The sequence below is a fragment of the Tasmannia lanceolata genome, unplaced genomic scaffold, assembly GCF_043159265.1.
Source record: "Tasmannia lanceolata isolate RefF3 unplaced genomic scaffold, GAP_Taslan_0.1 ptg000184l, whole genome shotgun sequence".
NCBI classification, from domain to species: domain Eukaryota; kingdom Viridiplantae; phylum Streptophyta; class Magnoliopsida; order Canellales; family Winteraceae; genus Tasmannia; species Tasmannia lanceolata.
This window is the reverse complement of record NW_027518860.1, coordinates 170,001-182,185: the sequence shown is the minus strand read 5'-3', so window position 1 is coordinate 182,185 and position 12,185 is coordinate 170,001.

Here is a 12,185-nt window from a genome sequence, read left to right as displayed (position 1 = left end):
GCCTTCCCTCTTCTGCTCTTCCTGTCCCTTTCAATTGGTCTGTCGTCTCTAAAAAATTCCCGTTCTTCCTTTCATTCAATAGATCTATTGCCCTTGTCTTTCTTGGTTAAACATGAATTCTTTTGAAAATAAATCCATTAAGAGCATATTATAATTAATCCTTAATGCACTGAAAGAGAGGGAGGACCACACCCCAACTAGGAGCTGAGCCCCTGGGGTGGGGGACTCCCGTAAATAAGGTTTGAATAGTACAGGACTGGCCTTAGCCAATTCAATACCTTCTCCTGGTGGAAATCTCTCCTCCGCCTTTGATTCTTGATCCCTCTTTTCCCAAAGGCTTGATTCCGGCCGACTGAAGACTCCTTTTCCTTTACAATGATAGAAGACTATCCTTAGTCCCCTATCTCTTAAAGGGGCTGGGAGATGCCCTCTTGAAACAATCATGATTTGTATAGGTCCCCACTCACACTATAGAAGAGCAGATGCCTTAAAAATATAGGGCTTCTCTCTATCCTTCCTTTCATCCTGGAAGGGAGGGATAAACATTGATATATGACCCCTCGCCTAAAGACAGGCCCTACTAATAGGAGGGATATCGGTAGCCAACCGCAGAAGAGGGGCTGGACTATCTATCATTACTGCCCCTCTTCAATACTCTTCTGCAGATAACAGGTCTCCCCACTTTCTCTATGAGTCTCCTCCTCCCTAAAGACAATATAGTAGTTCACCCCCTATCACGTAAGGCCTCTCCTATAAGCCCTATATTAGTCAGGGGATCAGACGAGAGAGAGGAAGTGCCTATACTATATTCGGCAGGCCTTACGTGATAGGGGGTGAAAGGGGAACAAGAATCTGACACTATAGATTGATATCCCTCATTAGGTCCTCTTCGACTATTCCTTCCTTTCCAATCCCTTCAAAGGCCTACTCTTTCCCTCGAACTGTATGCAGTAGGGTTCTCCCCCTCCCCAATAGAACTATAGATTTGTTAAGGGACTTCTGTCTGAATACTCCTTCCTGCCCATCATTCTTCCTTATCGATTCTTTATTCCCCGTCCTCCCACCTATAGATAGAAGACATAAGAGAATAGTTGACTCGGATATCGATCAAGGTATTCTTGATCGTCTACTGCAACTAAAGGCTTCATTCAGTCCTAGGCTTTCCCCTCCAGTAGGTCAAGCTATCCGGACCGGACCGGAAGAAAAGAAAGGTGATACCGATGCCCTTTAAGAGTCAAGAGTTAAGGAAGGAAGTCTATTGGAAGGCGCTTAGATCACTTCTGAAGTATTGAATTGACTAAAAAAAAACAGGGGGGATCAAAAGACCTAAGACTAAGTAGGGCTTCAATACCCAAGACTAAGTAGGGAGGGAGGGAGGGTCTCTCCTATCCGATGGGGTGGGTTGCCCAGGTAGAGAAGTTGGTAGGAGAGGAACGAATCAATCGCCTACCCCTATCAATGAAACATTGAGAAATCAATGCTTCTCTATGCCCGAGAAAAAAAAACGATCTTCCTTACCGGAGCTTGTCCCAGCATGAGTCAGGCAGTAGGATCAATCTTCCACCACTTTTTGAGCCAGAGGAATTCGATCAGTAGGCTCATCCCTCCTCAGAAGGGAATGATGTCCAGAGAAAGGAATATACATCCACCGTACCACCGTTCATTGGGGTGATCAAACCCTGGATCCGAGACTCGCTTTTAACATTCAAAAAAATGACTTGCCGAATCAAGATCTTCTTTTCCTCCCTCCAGACGGAATCGGTTCTTCGCCGGACACCACTGCTCAAATGGGAGCTGTCCCCTTTAAGAGTCAAGAGCAGTTGAGCTACTCGCGACCAGGGAGGGCCTCCTAACGAATTCACGTTTTCCGAAAGCAAAAAGCAGGGTCTTTAAAACCCCTTCATGGGCCTACCCCCATCTCAGTTAGGGCAGGAGATGTTGAAGTAGCGCATGAAGTAGTCTCTATCCCCCCTATTAGTAAGGGCGGAGCTGCAACAAGCGAGGGAACTCATTTGAATTAGGTAATTGAGTGAATGCAATCTGTGCTTTAGTGCTCCTTCTATTCCAACTGGCATAGCAAACTAAATACCGGCCGGAAGGCTTCCGAAATGTCGAGCAAGCCATTATTAGCCTTAACGAATAATTGGATCTTCTTCGGGTGGCCAACGAAGATACAACATCTGCGACGGGAGGTAGGGATGGTTTGGAGGAATTCTTGGGACAGATGGCCCTTGCCATAATTGATCGGATTGGGGATTGAAGCTGTATGAGGGAAATGAATCCACTGGTGGGGAGGCGACTAACAACTGAGAATTTCAATATGGGGTGCTTCCCCGAAATAGAATCTTTGATGCCGCCTTCCGCCATCAACTAGGGCGCTATTGGCTTTTATCCCGCCGATGCGGGAATACGACACACTTGCTCATGCTGGGACAAGACGACTTCTGGGAACACGTACAGAGCTTTAAACTGCCTTTCATAGCCCTATTACGCTCTAAAAGCCCTATGACGTTAGAGCGTAATAGGGCATATAACTATTTTTATAGTTTATTTATATCTAACACAAAGAACCTTAGACTTTTTCTGAAGCTATTTTCTTAAACCTTGCTGGAAAATAGGCTATTCAAGTCGAACTTAATGCGTTACACAAGAATGGTACTTGGTTGGGGATCTTCTTTCCATTCCTGAAGGAAAAAGAGCGATTGGGAACAAATCATTAAGTAGTTTGAGATTCACCAATTCTAACCTCTGCTCGTGAGGGGTTAATAGTTTCTGGTTAGAGGAGAAAGCAGCCTAGATAAGAATACCAAGGAGCCCCACCCAGGTAGGTATCCGAGAGGCCAATGAATGATACCGAGAAACCAAGGTCCTTTACTAATATAGGGCTCGCCCACCCCACCTTCGTCACAAGGCCGTAAGTATACCATGTTTGCTAGTTCGGCCTAGATCGGAAAGAATCTCAAAGTTCAGTATTGGGAAACATAGTTGGTACGAGATCTGGCGAAAGAGAAAATGACATGAACTCTCACTTTTGCTTTTTGAAGTTTATGTGCACTCATTTAGAAAGAGCTACCGGGAGCGAATTGAGCCCTTGAACTATATCTCCACTTGCCGGGGAATATAACCTACCCTTTTTTTTAGATAGAACACTTTTCATATTTCTCGCTCCGTTGAAACGACGGGTAAGTACCGGCGGCATACATCGAATGGTCGGGACCACCACTTGTTAGCTGGAAATATGGTCTAATAGTACGGGGAATAACTAGATAGCGTGGCGATTCATTGAATAGCATACTCCTACCCTAATTCTATTGATCGAGTGAGATGAATCGAAAGCAATACGCCATACGCACAGTAGTGGTCATTCGTAGTCGATATGTTAGTCGTCGTGTTATGACATGAAGGGGTCGTGGAAGAGTTGGGTTCGAATCCCAAAGCCCCTCTGTTTCGTACGTTTCTCTTTAGGTCGTTCCGGGAGCCATTCGAGTAAGGGGGGAATCGAGTGAGCAATAGTGATCTTCACCCTACCGTGACTGGTATCGTGTGGCTCCACTCCAACCGACGTCCTGTTGGGGACTTTTCGTTCCGGCCGTAGGGAGATGAGATCCTATTGAGGTCTACTTCCTTTTGCTTTATAGTAGAACGTCTTTATCAACTATGGCTATTGTCGTAGCGAAACTCTTCCGTTCGAATTGCCAGAGGAATCAACTTGTTTAATCAAAATACTATAGAAAGAGCTGTGGATCTCGCATTCAAGCCACACAAGAAGAGTGCGAAATCCTTAACCAAAGTAAGCCCTGAGCTCTTCTAGAACAAAACTGACGAAGCTTTATCAATAAAGTAAAGCTCGTTGTTTCATCAATAAAGAAAGGCTTGGAGATTTGTTTCGTAGAAGCACCTTCTTCCTATGTATGTATCTATCTTTACTCGCAGAGACAGTCCTCACCGGACGCTCTACTCCAACAACCATAACGGTCAGGACTACGCGACTCGATCCCTTCTGCACGAACACGGGGGCTTCGTCCGCTCCGATAGTCCTACACCACTCGACTCGAAGCCAACAAACCACTCGAGTCGAGTTGGTTAGACTCTCCATAAAGTGGAGTCCCGTTCATAAATAAAGTAAAGTCCTTTAGACAAAAGGAGCCTAGAGGTTGAGCAGACTCGAGGCCGTTCCATCAAAGATCACCTCCTTACGAGGGAGGATGCCCTAGGTGATAAAGCGGGAGTCCCTTTCACTACACGCACTACACGCCGGCCCACGAATCGAAGAGTCGGAGTCGATGAATGCAAGCTTGGCTCTTACATGCATGGCTTACGCCATAAAACCATTCCTACTTGGGATGCTATGGTCACAGCATTTCTAAGAAGATTCTTCTATAGATATTTTTTAGAAGGGAACCACGGAAGAATTCAGATTAGAAATGTTGAATACATCGGAAATGGTCAGGAAGAAGAGGAGCTGTTAGGGATAGAAAGGGACAAAGGGAAGATGAAGTCAATAAGCCTGAAGATGCTGAAAACCAAGATGAATTTGACGAAGTCTCCATTTGCTATTCTTTTGTTGATCCATTTTTGTTGATTTCACAAGCCTTGAAAGTCCCGCTTATGTTGAATTCGGAACACATGGCTCCTTATCCAGAATGGATGGAACATGTCCCATATCCCCCTGAATACCAAATCCCTCACTTTTTCCGGTTTCATGCCGGAGATGACGCATTGGCTGGCTTATTTGGTATATTTTCAACAAGAGTGTGGGGTAAGAGCTGCTGTCGAGGCTCTCTGTTGCAAACAATTTCGTTACTCGCTTATGGGAAGAACCCTTATTTGGTATGATAACTTCGCCTGGGGATCCATACCGACATGGGGAGCTATGGTGGTAGCTTTTCTCCAAGAGTTCGGAGCAAGAAAGCCCTCTCAAGGATGGAATATTCCAAATCATGAATGGAGTGACTCCGATGATGATTGGGACTTCCAATCTGAACAACACCGATGGTTCTCATACTTCTTCAGTCTCAGGGGATGTGGGGAGTGCAGCACCTGACGGCTGGACCTCTGAAGTTGATTCATTTTTTGAAGGTAGAGTCTAGTCTTATCATGCCAGATGGTTCAGATTTCTGAAGAAATAGCCAAAGTCAACCAGATGGAGTTACGATCTGGCAAGAAATTACCTCCCGTTCCAAATTATGGTCAAAATCTTGTGCAAGAGTTGTCTCAGTCTAAGAATAGATCATCCCCAAATCCTGAAAGTCCCGTCCAGGATCATGGTCTATCGCAAAATAAAAACCCTGGGGGGTATCCCTATAGACCGAGGTGCTGGGGGCACCCTCTCGAGCCAAAACGCAGTTACCCAACGAGGGAGACCACGAATGCTTGCTGGTCAAACATTAGCGGCTAATGGACAACATGTTCGCTATGACATATTAGCTCACCTCAAAAAGATTCCTGCACTCCTCAGCGTATACGATGCATTGAAGATGTCTGCAGAACTAAGGATGTCCCTAGTATACGCATTAACGAACCCATAGGAGTTTTCTAATGAAGTTAACCAAGTTGAGATGAGAAGTAGTAAACCAACTTATGCCGAGTGTTTGGCTTTGATCACGTTTACGGACGATTACTTGCAACCAGGACTCATTAAGCATAACAGGCCTTTGTTCATTTCAGGATACCTTAATGGATTGGAGATAACAAGAATCATGATAGATGGGGGATCGGCTGTTAATCTCCTACCTTTGAGAATGCTAAAACGTCTCGGGATTGCTATTCATCGATTGGCTCCAAGCAATCTACTTATCCAAGGATTTAACCAAAGTAGGCAGAGGTCTCCGGGCATTGTACGACTTGAATTAAAGATCGAGGAATTGGAGGATACCATAGCCCTTTATGTCATTGATGCGGAAACATCAAACAATGTTCTACTTGGGCGGCCTTGGATGCATGATAATTGTGTCGTCCCTTCTACTTATCACCAATGTTTCAAGTAAACCAAAGGTGGTGAGCAGAAGAGGGTGAAAGCAGATGCGAATCCTTTTAGCGAAGCAGAAGCGTATTACGCAGATGCTAAATTTGATTTATCCGAAGATGAAATAAATGCTACAAAGCTCAAAGAGAAAGGGATTTCGACCTCAGACGACCAATCGACCCCCATGATGCCATCAGAAGAGAGGCTATAAAATAGGTTAAGAAGTTCGGAAAGTTGAAGATTAAGCAAACAACTCCTGATACGAGGAAGGCCCCTAAAAAGCCTGCTTTCCGTTTCGTCCCAAAAAGTCACAGGAAGCATGGTGAGCCAGCCCTTATGCCAATTCAGAGAGTTCCACTTCGCTTTAAAGGATAGGGGGGGATATCTGAGTCGATAGGGCCATATTCAAAAGGGAGATAAGTGGATTGAGTGTACTTTAATGCAAAAAAATCAAAAGAACTTCAACAATTCCTCATCCCTCCGAGACATGATCATCATCCTAAAACCATCCGGATGCATCACTTGGAAATGCTTGGGCCAAAACCAACAGCTAAAGGAGATGGGAAGTTAGCTGACACAAAGGAGCTTTACTAATAGAAAGGGGCTTAAGGTATACGATGCGAAAGCTCTTCGAATGATGCAAGCAATGGGATACTCAATTGAGGAAGCCCAAGGGTTGTGCAATGGAAGAGGAATGTTAGCACCGTTTGACGCCATGTATTCTCCAGCACAAAAGAGAGCTCTCTTTGAAGATCCAGAATGCGGAAAGGTCTTTAGGCGGCCGGGCTTAGGGTGTGACGAGAAGGGTGAGGTACCCGAGCAAGATAGTCACATGTTCGAAGATGATACTAAAGTCTTCCACATTTCTGAAGAACATGATTCTGATGAGGATGACGAAGTTAAGAAAGAAAAGGAAGAAGAACTAGAGCTATTTGAACAGCACGAACAACTTTGACTCGTACTGTCTCACCAGCTACTGGATAAGCAGTCAAAGAAACTACTGCTACTGGAACAACAATAAACAGGATTTTGTTTCAATTCAATGCATCCGGCTAAGAGGAAGAGGAATAGGATCAGTCTTTTGTGAAAGTTCCCCACCCACAGTCTGACCAAGAAAACCTCCTTTCTCGATTCTGATCTCAGCCCTAAACATCGTATCGATCGTTTAGCGGCCTTCAAACGGCCTATCCGTTGCCTTTTGATTCAGAGCCTCATCAGATCTATTTTTCTACGCGCCCCAACTCTCGTAAACTCGGATTACCCGCCCCGCTTGGCTGAATTTACATTCCGACTTCTTATAGTCCAAGTAAAGGATGAGGGGTGCCCTAAATGTGTGCGGTAGCACTCCTTATTTCCATAAAATAGGAGTAGAATGAAAAGAGGCGCAAGCTTGTAATCTTCGATTTTCCGCCTTTGAAATGCACTTTTGCTCTTGTTTGATGTGACAACTCAGAAAAGCTCTTTGCCTAAGGTTTCTGTAACTAAAAAGGGGCAATCCAGTAAGTCAATGCAGTCAAGCCAGTAAGTAGGGAGGTCCAGCTTTGCAGTCTAGCGAGTCAAGGGATGAGAGCGAAGAAAGCGGTTTTTCCTCAATAGATAGGCTCAGTTCAGCTCACGAAGAAGACGAAGAGTTGTCCTCGCTTTCTTATCCCGGGCCTTACGGCACAAATGCCCATTTATATGTTGGGTGGTAGCTGTTTTCATAAGCAAAAAAGCCCGAGCAAAAGACCCCTTTGGGGTCGAGCGCCTGCTCGGGGGGTAAGATTCTATCTGAATGAGTAAGAGCTCGAACTTGAGGAATAGGTGTAAGGGCTAAAAGCAGGTGGAAAAGCTAGAAGAAGGAGTAAGAGCGTTAACGAGAAGAATAGTAAAATTTGGAGTCTTAGAATGGATCCATGAACAGAGCTAGGGGAACCTGCGCACGCAAGAGAAGTGCTACGGCCAAGAACCAAAGGAGGTCAACGACTAAGGAGCAGCCCCAGCGAAATAGAACTACGACTCAGCGTAGGGCGAAGAGATTCGCTCACAAAGGATGTGACGCACCCGTCGGCCTCAGATGGACGAGACAAAGAGCGCAACTCCTGGGGCGAGAACTCAGAGAGGTGGAGATCCGGACAAGGCGAGAGCCAAGCAGAGGGATGGAGTAGGGGAGGACTAAGGGAAGACCGGTTGGTGAAAGTAGGCACGAGTGGAAAGGCAGGTGAGGAAGCGCAGGTGTGGAAGTCGAGTCTAGTATTGTTTTCATAGGCGAGTAAGAAGCAAGCGAGAGTGCAGGCTCGCCCCGAAAGCGAGCCGGGAGCGATCAAAGGCGATAAACGCTTGATTGTATTCTTGATTGATTCAATTGATAACGAGAGATAATGGTACCCCGACTATGCCCAAGGGGGGGGGTGAAAGCGGTATCAAAGCGAGACATAAGTTGATTATCCTCGCTTAGAAAGCTATCACCGCTTTCGGATATGTGCATAGCACAGCCTCACTAGTGCGAGTCGAGTCCATATGCAACGGGACCATTAGACAAGCCGAGTAAAGAAAGCAGTATCGAATAGAGCGGGCTCAAGTACACGAGCGAGGGAGCGATCTCCATGAGGGATGAACCACAATCCAGAGGGAAAGGGAAGAGCGGCCGATCCGCCAGCGGGTGATACGCGAGCGAGACTGTCAGTGAACCAACCAAGTCAATCCCTTTCCGCTTTGCACTCTGGTTCTTGATTTATTTTTAGCCCTTTCCAGCCACGCGCGATAGCACTCCTTACCCCGTTCAAATTCCTCACCGGGCAGCCTCCCTCAACTATGCTCACATGCGTGTTTTTGGCTGTAAATGCTTTGTTCATGTTCCCGCCGTCTCTCGTGAGTTGCTATCACCCCGTGCTTCTACGTGCATCTTTCTCGGATATCCTCCTGGTCAAAAAGGATATCGTGGTTATGATCCCATCACTCGGCGATCCTTTGTCTCTCGCGATGTCACATTCATTTAGACTCTTCCATATTACTCTCCATCTTCCTTCTCACCGGCTCCATCGACATCCGCTCCTTTGCCAGTCCCCGGGTCCTATCTCCGCTCCGTTTCCGAGCCACCCACTTTTCATTTGTGCCTGCTGATCGCTTCTTCTCTGAAGCTTAGGGTTGGACGACCTCCCGACACCTCCTTTCTATTTTTTCCCATAGGTCCCTTTTCTCTCTAAAACCTGAACCTTACGTCATAGGGGCGGAAGAACGACCCGTTCGCCACTTTAGATGGAGATGGCCTATCTCCTAATCTATTCTTCCGTATCCGTTGGGCGCCACACCCAGTCAATTATTAAGCACCTAGTGCCTTAGGGTGAAAGAGGGGTGAGTGATTCGGCATTATTTCACAGGCAAGTTCAGTCGGGATCCCTTAATTAAGAAAGAGGTCTTCCGACTGAACGATCGGCGGGGCGTCGTTTACCTTCTCTCTCTATCTATAAGAAAGGCAGAAAGAAAAGTGAGGGCTAGCTATAATCCGCACCTCCACCCCTAGCCATAGAAACATCTCCCACAGTTTTGTTGCTTCATCGACTGACAGTTTTGATGAAGATGGAGAGATTTCAGCTTCTTCCGCCTGTTTCTATGAAGAGAGAGAAGTGAAGCCTAGCAAGGAGCCAGGGAAAGATACTAAATAGTGTACTGAGTAGAAAGGAATGTGTTCCTTCCTTTCCTTACTTACTTACTTTCATTTTGATCTATCTAAAGAACGTCTATAGAAGACCCGGGTTAGCCAGACGTACGTCAACGCATATTAGCAGCGCTCAACGTGTCTATCTTTTTGATCACCTCATAATTCACAACATTATATTTCATCCGATCATTTTTCTTTTCCTTCCATATTTATGCCGAGCTATTACCCAAGGCAATAAATAGGTCTGTTCCCACTATCCAAGGATTTACTTGGACCATCACAGAGAGAGGATAGGATTTGTTGACTTTGGTGTGTGTGTGTGGTCGTTCGACATGCTTTTGGCTGCTCGACTACTAGTTGCTTGGCATGCTTTTGTCCACTTGGTGTGCTTCCGTATGCTTGTGGGGCATTTTTTTGCTTGGGGTCATGCCGGTTTCCACTAGTCTATTAGTTTAAGAAAGTCGTCAAGTGGACAATTGATTTGTCTCTCTCCCAACCGAACTACCACAACGTTTAGGGTCAAACTTATGTGAACCAATTGAGAAGAAGTATAGGAGGGGTTTAGAGGCTTATAGGCTTATAGGGCACTTCTTGCTTGCTTACTTGACTGAATTAGAGGTTAGAGGATTCCGTCTCGACGGAACGGCGAGGAGGAGCTGCTGATCTGCGAGGTTCTGCGGGCCTTGAGGAGATTGGTTAACTTATAGGAATTCCAGGCCCCTTGGTTTATAGTTGATGCGCTTCACTATTCATTCTATAGGGCGAGTCGCTTCCGCTTCCTTCCCCTCTTTCTTGCTTGTAGGTTGGCTATTTGTCAGCACAGGTTTGGCGCGTTCGGAAGCCAGAAGACGGAAGCCAAAGGAGTCGGGTCGACAAGAGGTTCCATTAATCACTGGCCGTTTTGACCTTAGCAATTGTTGGCCTTTGGAGCAACTCGATTCATTTCCTAGATCTCTTTAGGAGATACCAATGACCATAGATGGAACAACCTAATAGAAGGGTGGATTGCCTTTCGTCCCCAGTACTCTCCATGGGCGGGGGTCATCCCGCTGTTTCCTTTCTGCTATCTACATTGAGGGGCCTTTCGGGACTCCTATCATTTTAGAGCTCAAACTTGAATCAGCAAGCTCTGCATCAGCAATGCAGTTTATCCAACGAGAAACTTGATCTAAATCCTTGTTGCCTAAGGGGCACCCGAACGAACAAAATGTTTCATTGAATCGTACGCTCCTATTTTTTTATTTTTTCAACAACTGTAACCTAAACCTCCTTTAGGAGTCTTCCTTCAGGTTGTGAGGCTTCGCCGCCTTTAAGGACTGTAAACGAACATAGGCCCTCGCCGACTGAGAGCCACGTCGTAGGGGGCCCCGCCATACTATTTGAAATGCCGGAGTCGGAAAACGAACCTTCCTTCCCGTTTGAGCGGCATCTCGTACCCTAGCTACCCTGCGTCAGGGGTAATAGAACCTATACCGGAAACTGATTCCCTTTCTTCTTCCGCTTTAAGCAAGGCGCTGTTAAGCCCTCTTCTTCGAATCTTTGATCTTTTCCTGCCACGAGTGAATTTGATCGATACGGACGACATACGAGCGACACAAGTGCTACGAATAGGGAATACAGAAATGAATAAAAGAGCTAGTGGTCGACAGGTGCAGGATTCAATTGATCCGCTGCATAACTCGTCCATTCCTGACAGGAGGGTTTGAGGATAGGAGTTCTTTATCTATAAAGGCTACCATTCAGGCCTTAACCCCTAAGGCAGGCCTACTACCATAGTAGTAGCGTGGCGGCCTGCCTGTATTAGTCAAAGCAATTCGTCAGTGCTATGTCGTGTCTTCTACCGCTGCTACTTCGTCGGTCGGGGTACCCGCCACTTTCTTCGTCGAAGTGTTCGGGATCTATTTCTGTTGCATGAGCGATAGGTAGCTGAACATGTCTTTATGGATCGATCGGCATCGGTCTCTAAAGGGTATAGGTGGCTAGCGTAAGTTAGGTTAGTAGTATGCTTTGCGTTACTGTAATAAGCTCGGAAAGGGGCTGGCCTGGGATTAGTGAATACGGAAGGTATAGGGCTAGGAAAAGCGCATCTCGTCTTTCTTTTCGCTGTGTCGAGATCGCCACACATCTGAATCGGAGTAGGGTCGACAGTTCGTTTCTCCCGGAGAAGCTACTTTCTGAAGCAGCAGCCTTGATGACCGAATCTCTATTCATCATGTTGGATAATGAAAGGGATGCTGGACCAGACGGATATAGGAATTACGGAGCAATTCGAGGCACCTTGAATGGGAGCGCTGAGACAAGGACGGGCGAATGAACGAGGCATTAACGCCTAACCGTCGCCGCCTCCGGGTGAACTCCTTCTCTCTTTACCACTGTGGTATAAGGGGTGGGATTACCCGTATGGGTCAGGAGGAGGAAATATGGTAAGGCCCGGGATTCGAGGACAAGGGAGTCGATGTCTGGTTGGTGCAAAAAGGTTATGAATAGGCTCGGTGTTGGTTCAACCCTATCAGTCAACCCGGCAGGGCCATGCTTCTTGTGAATCTAAGGCATATATAGCTGATCAGCCAGAAGACAGGC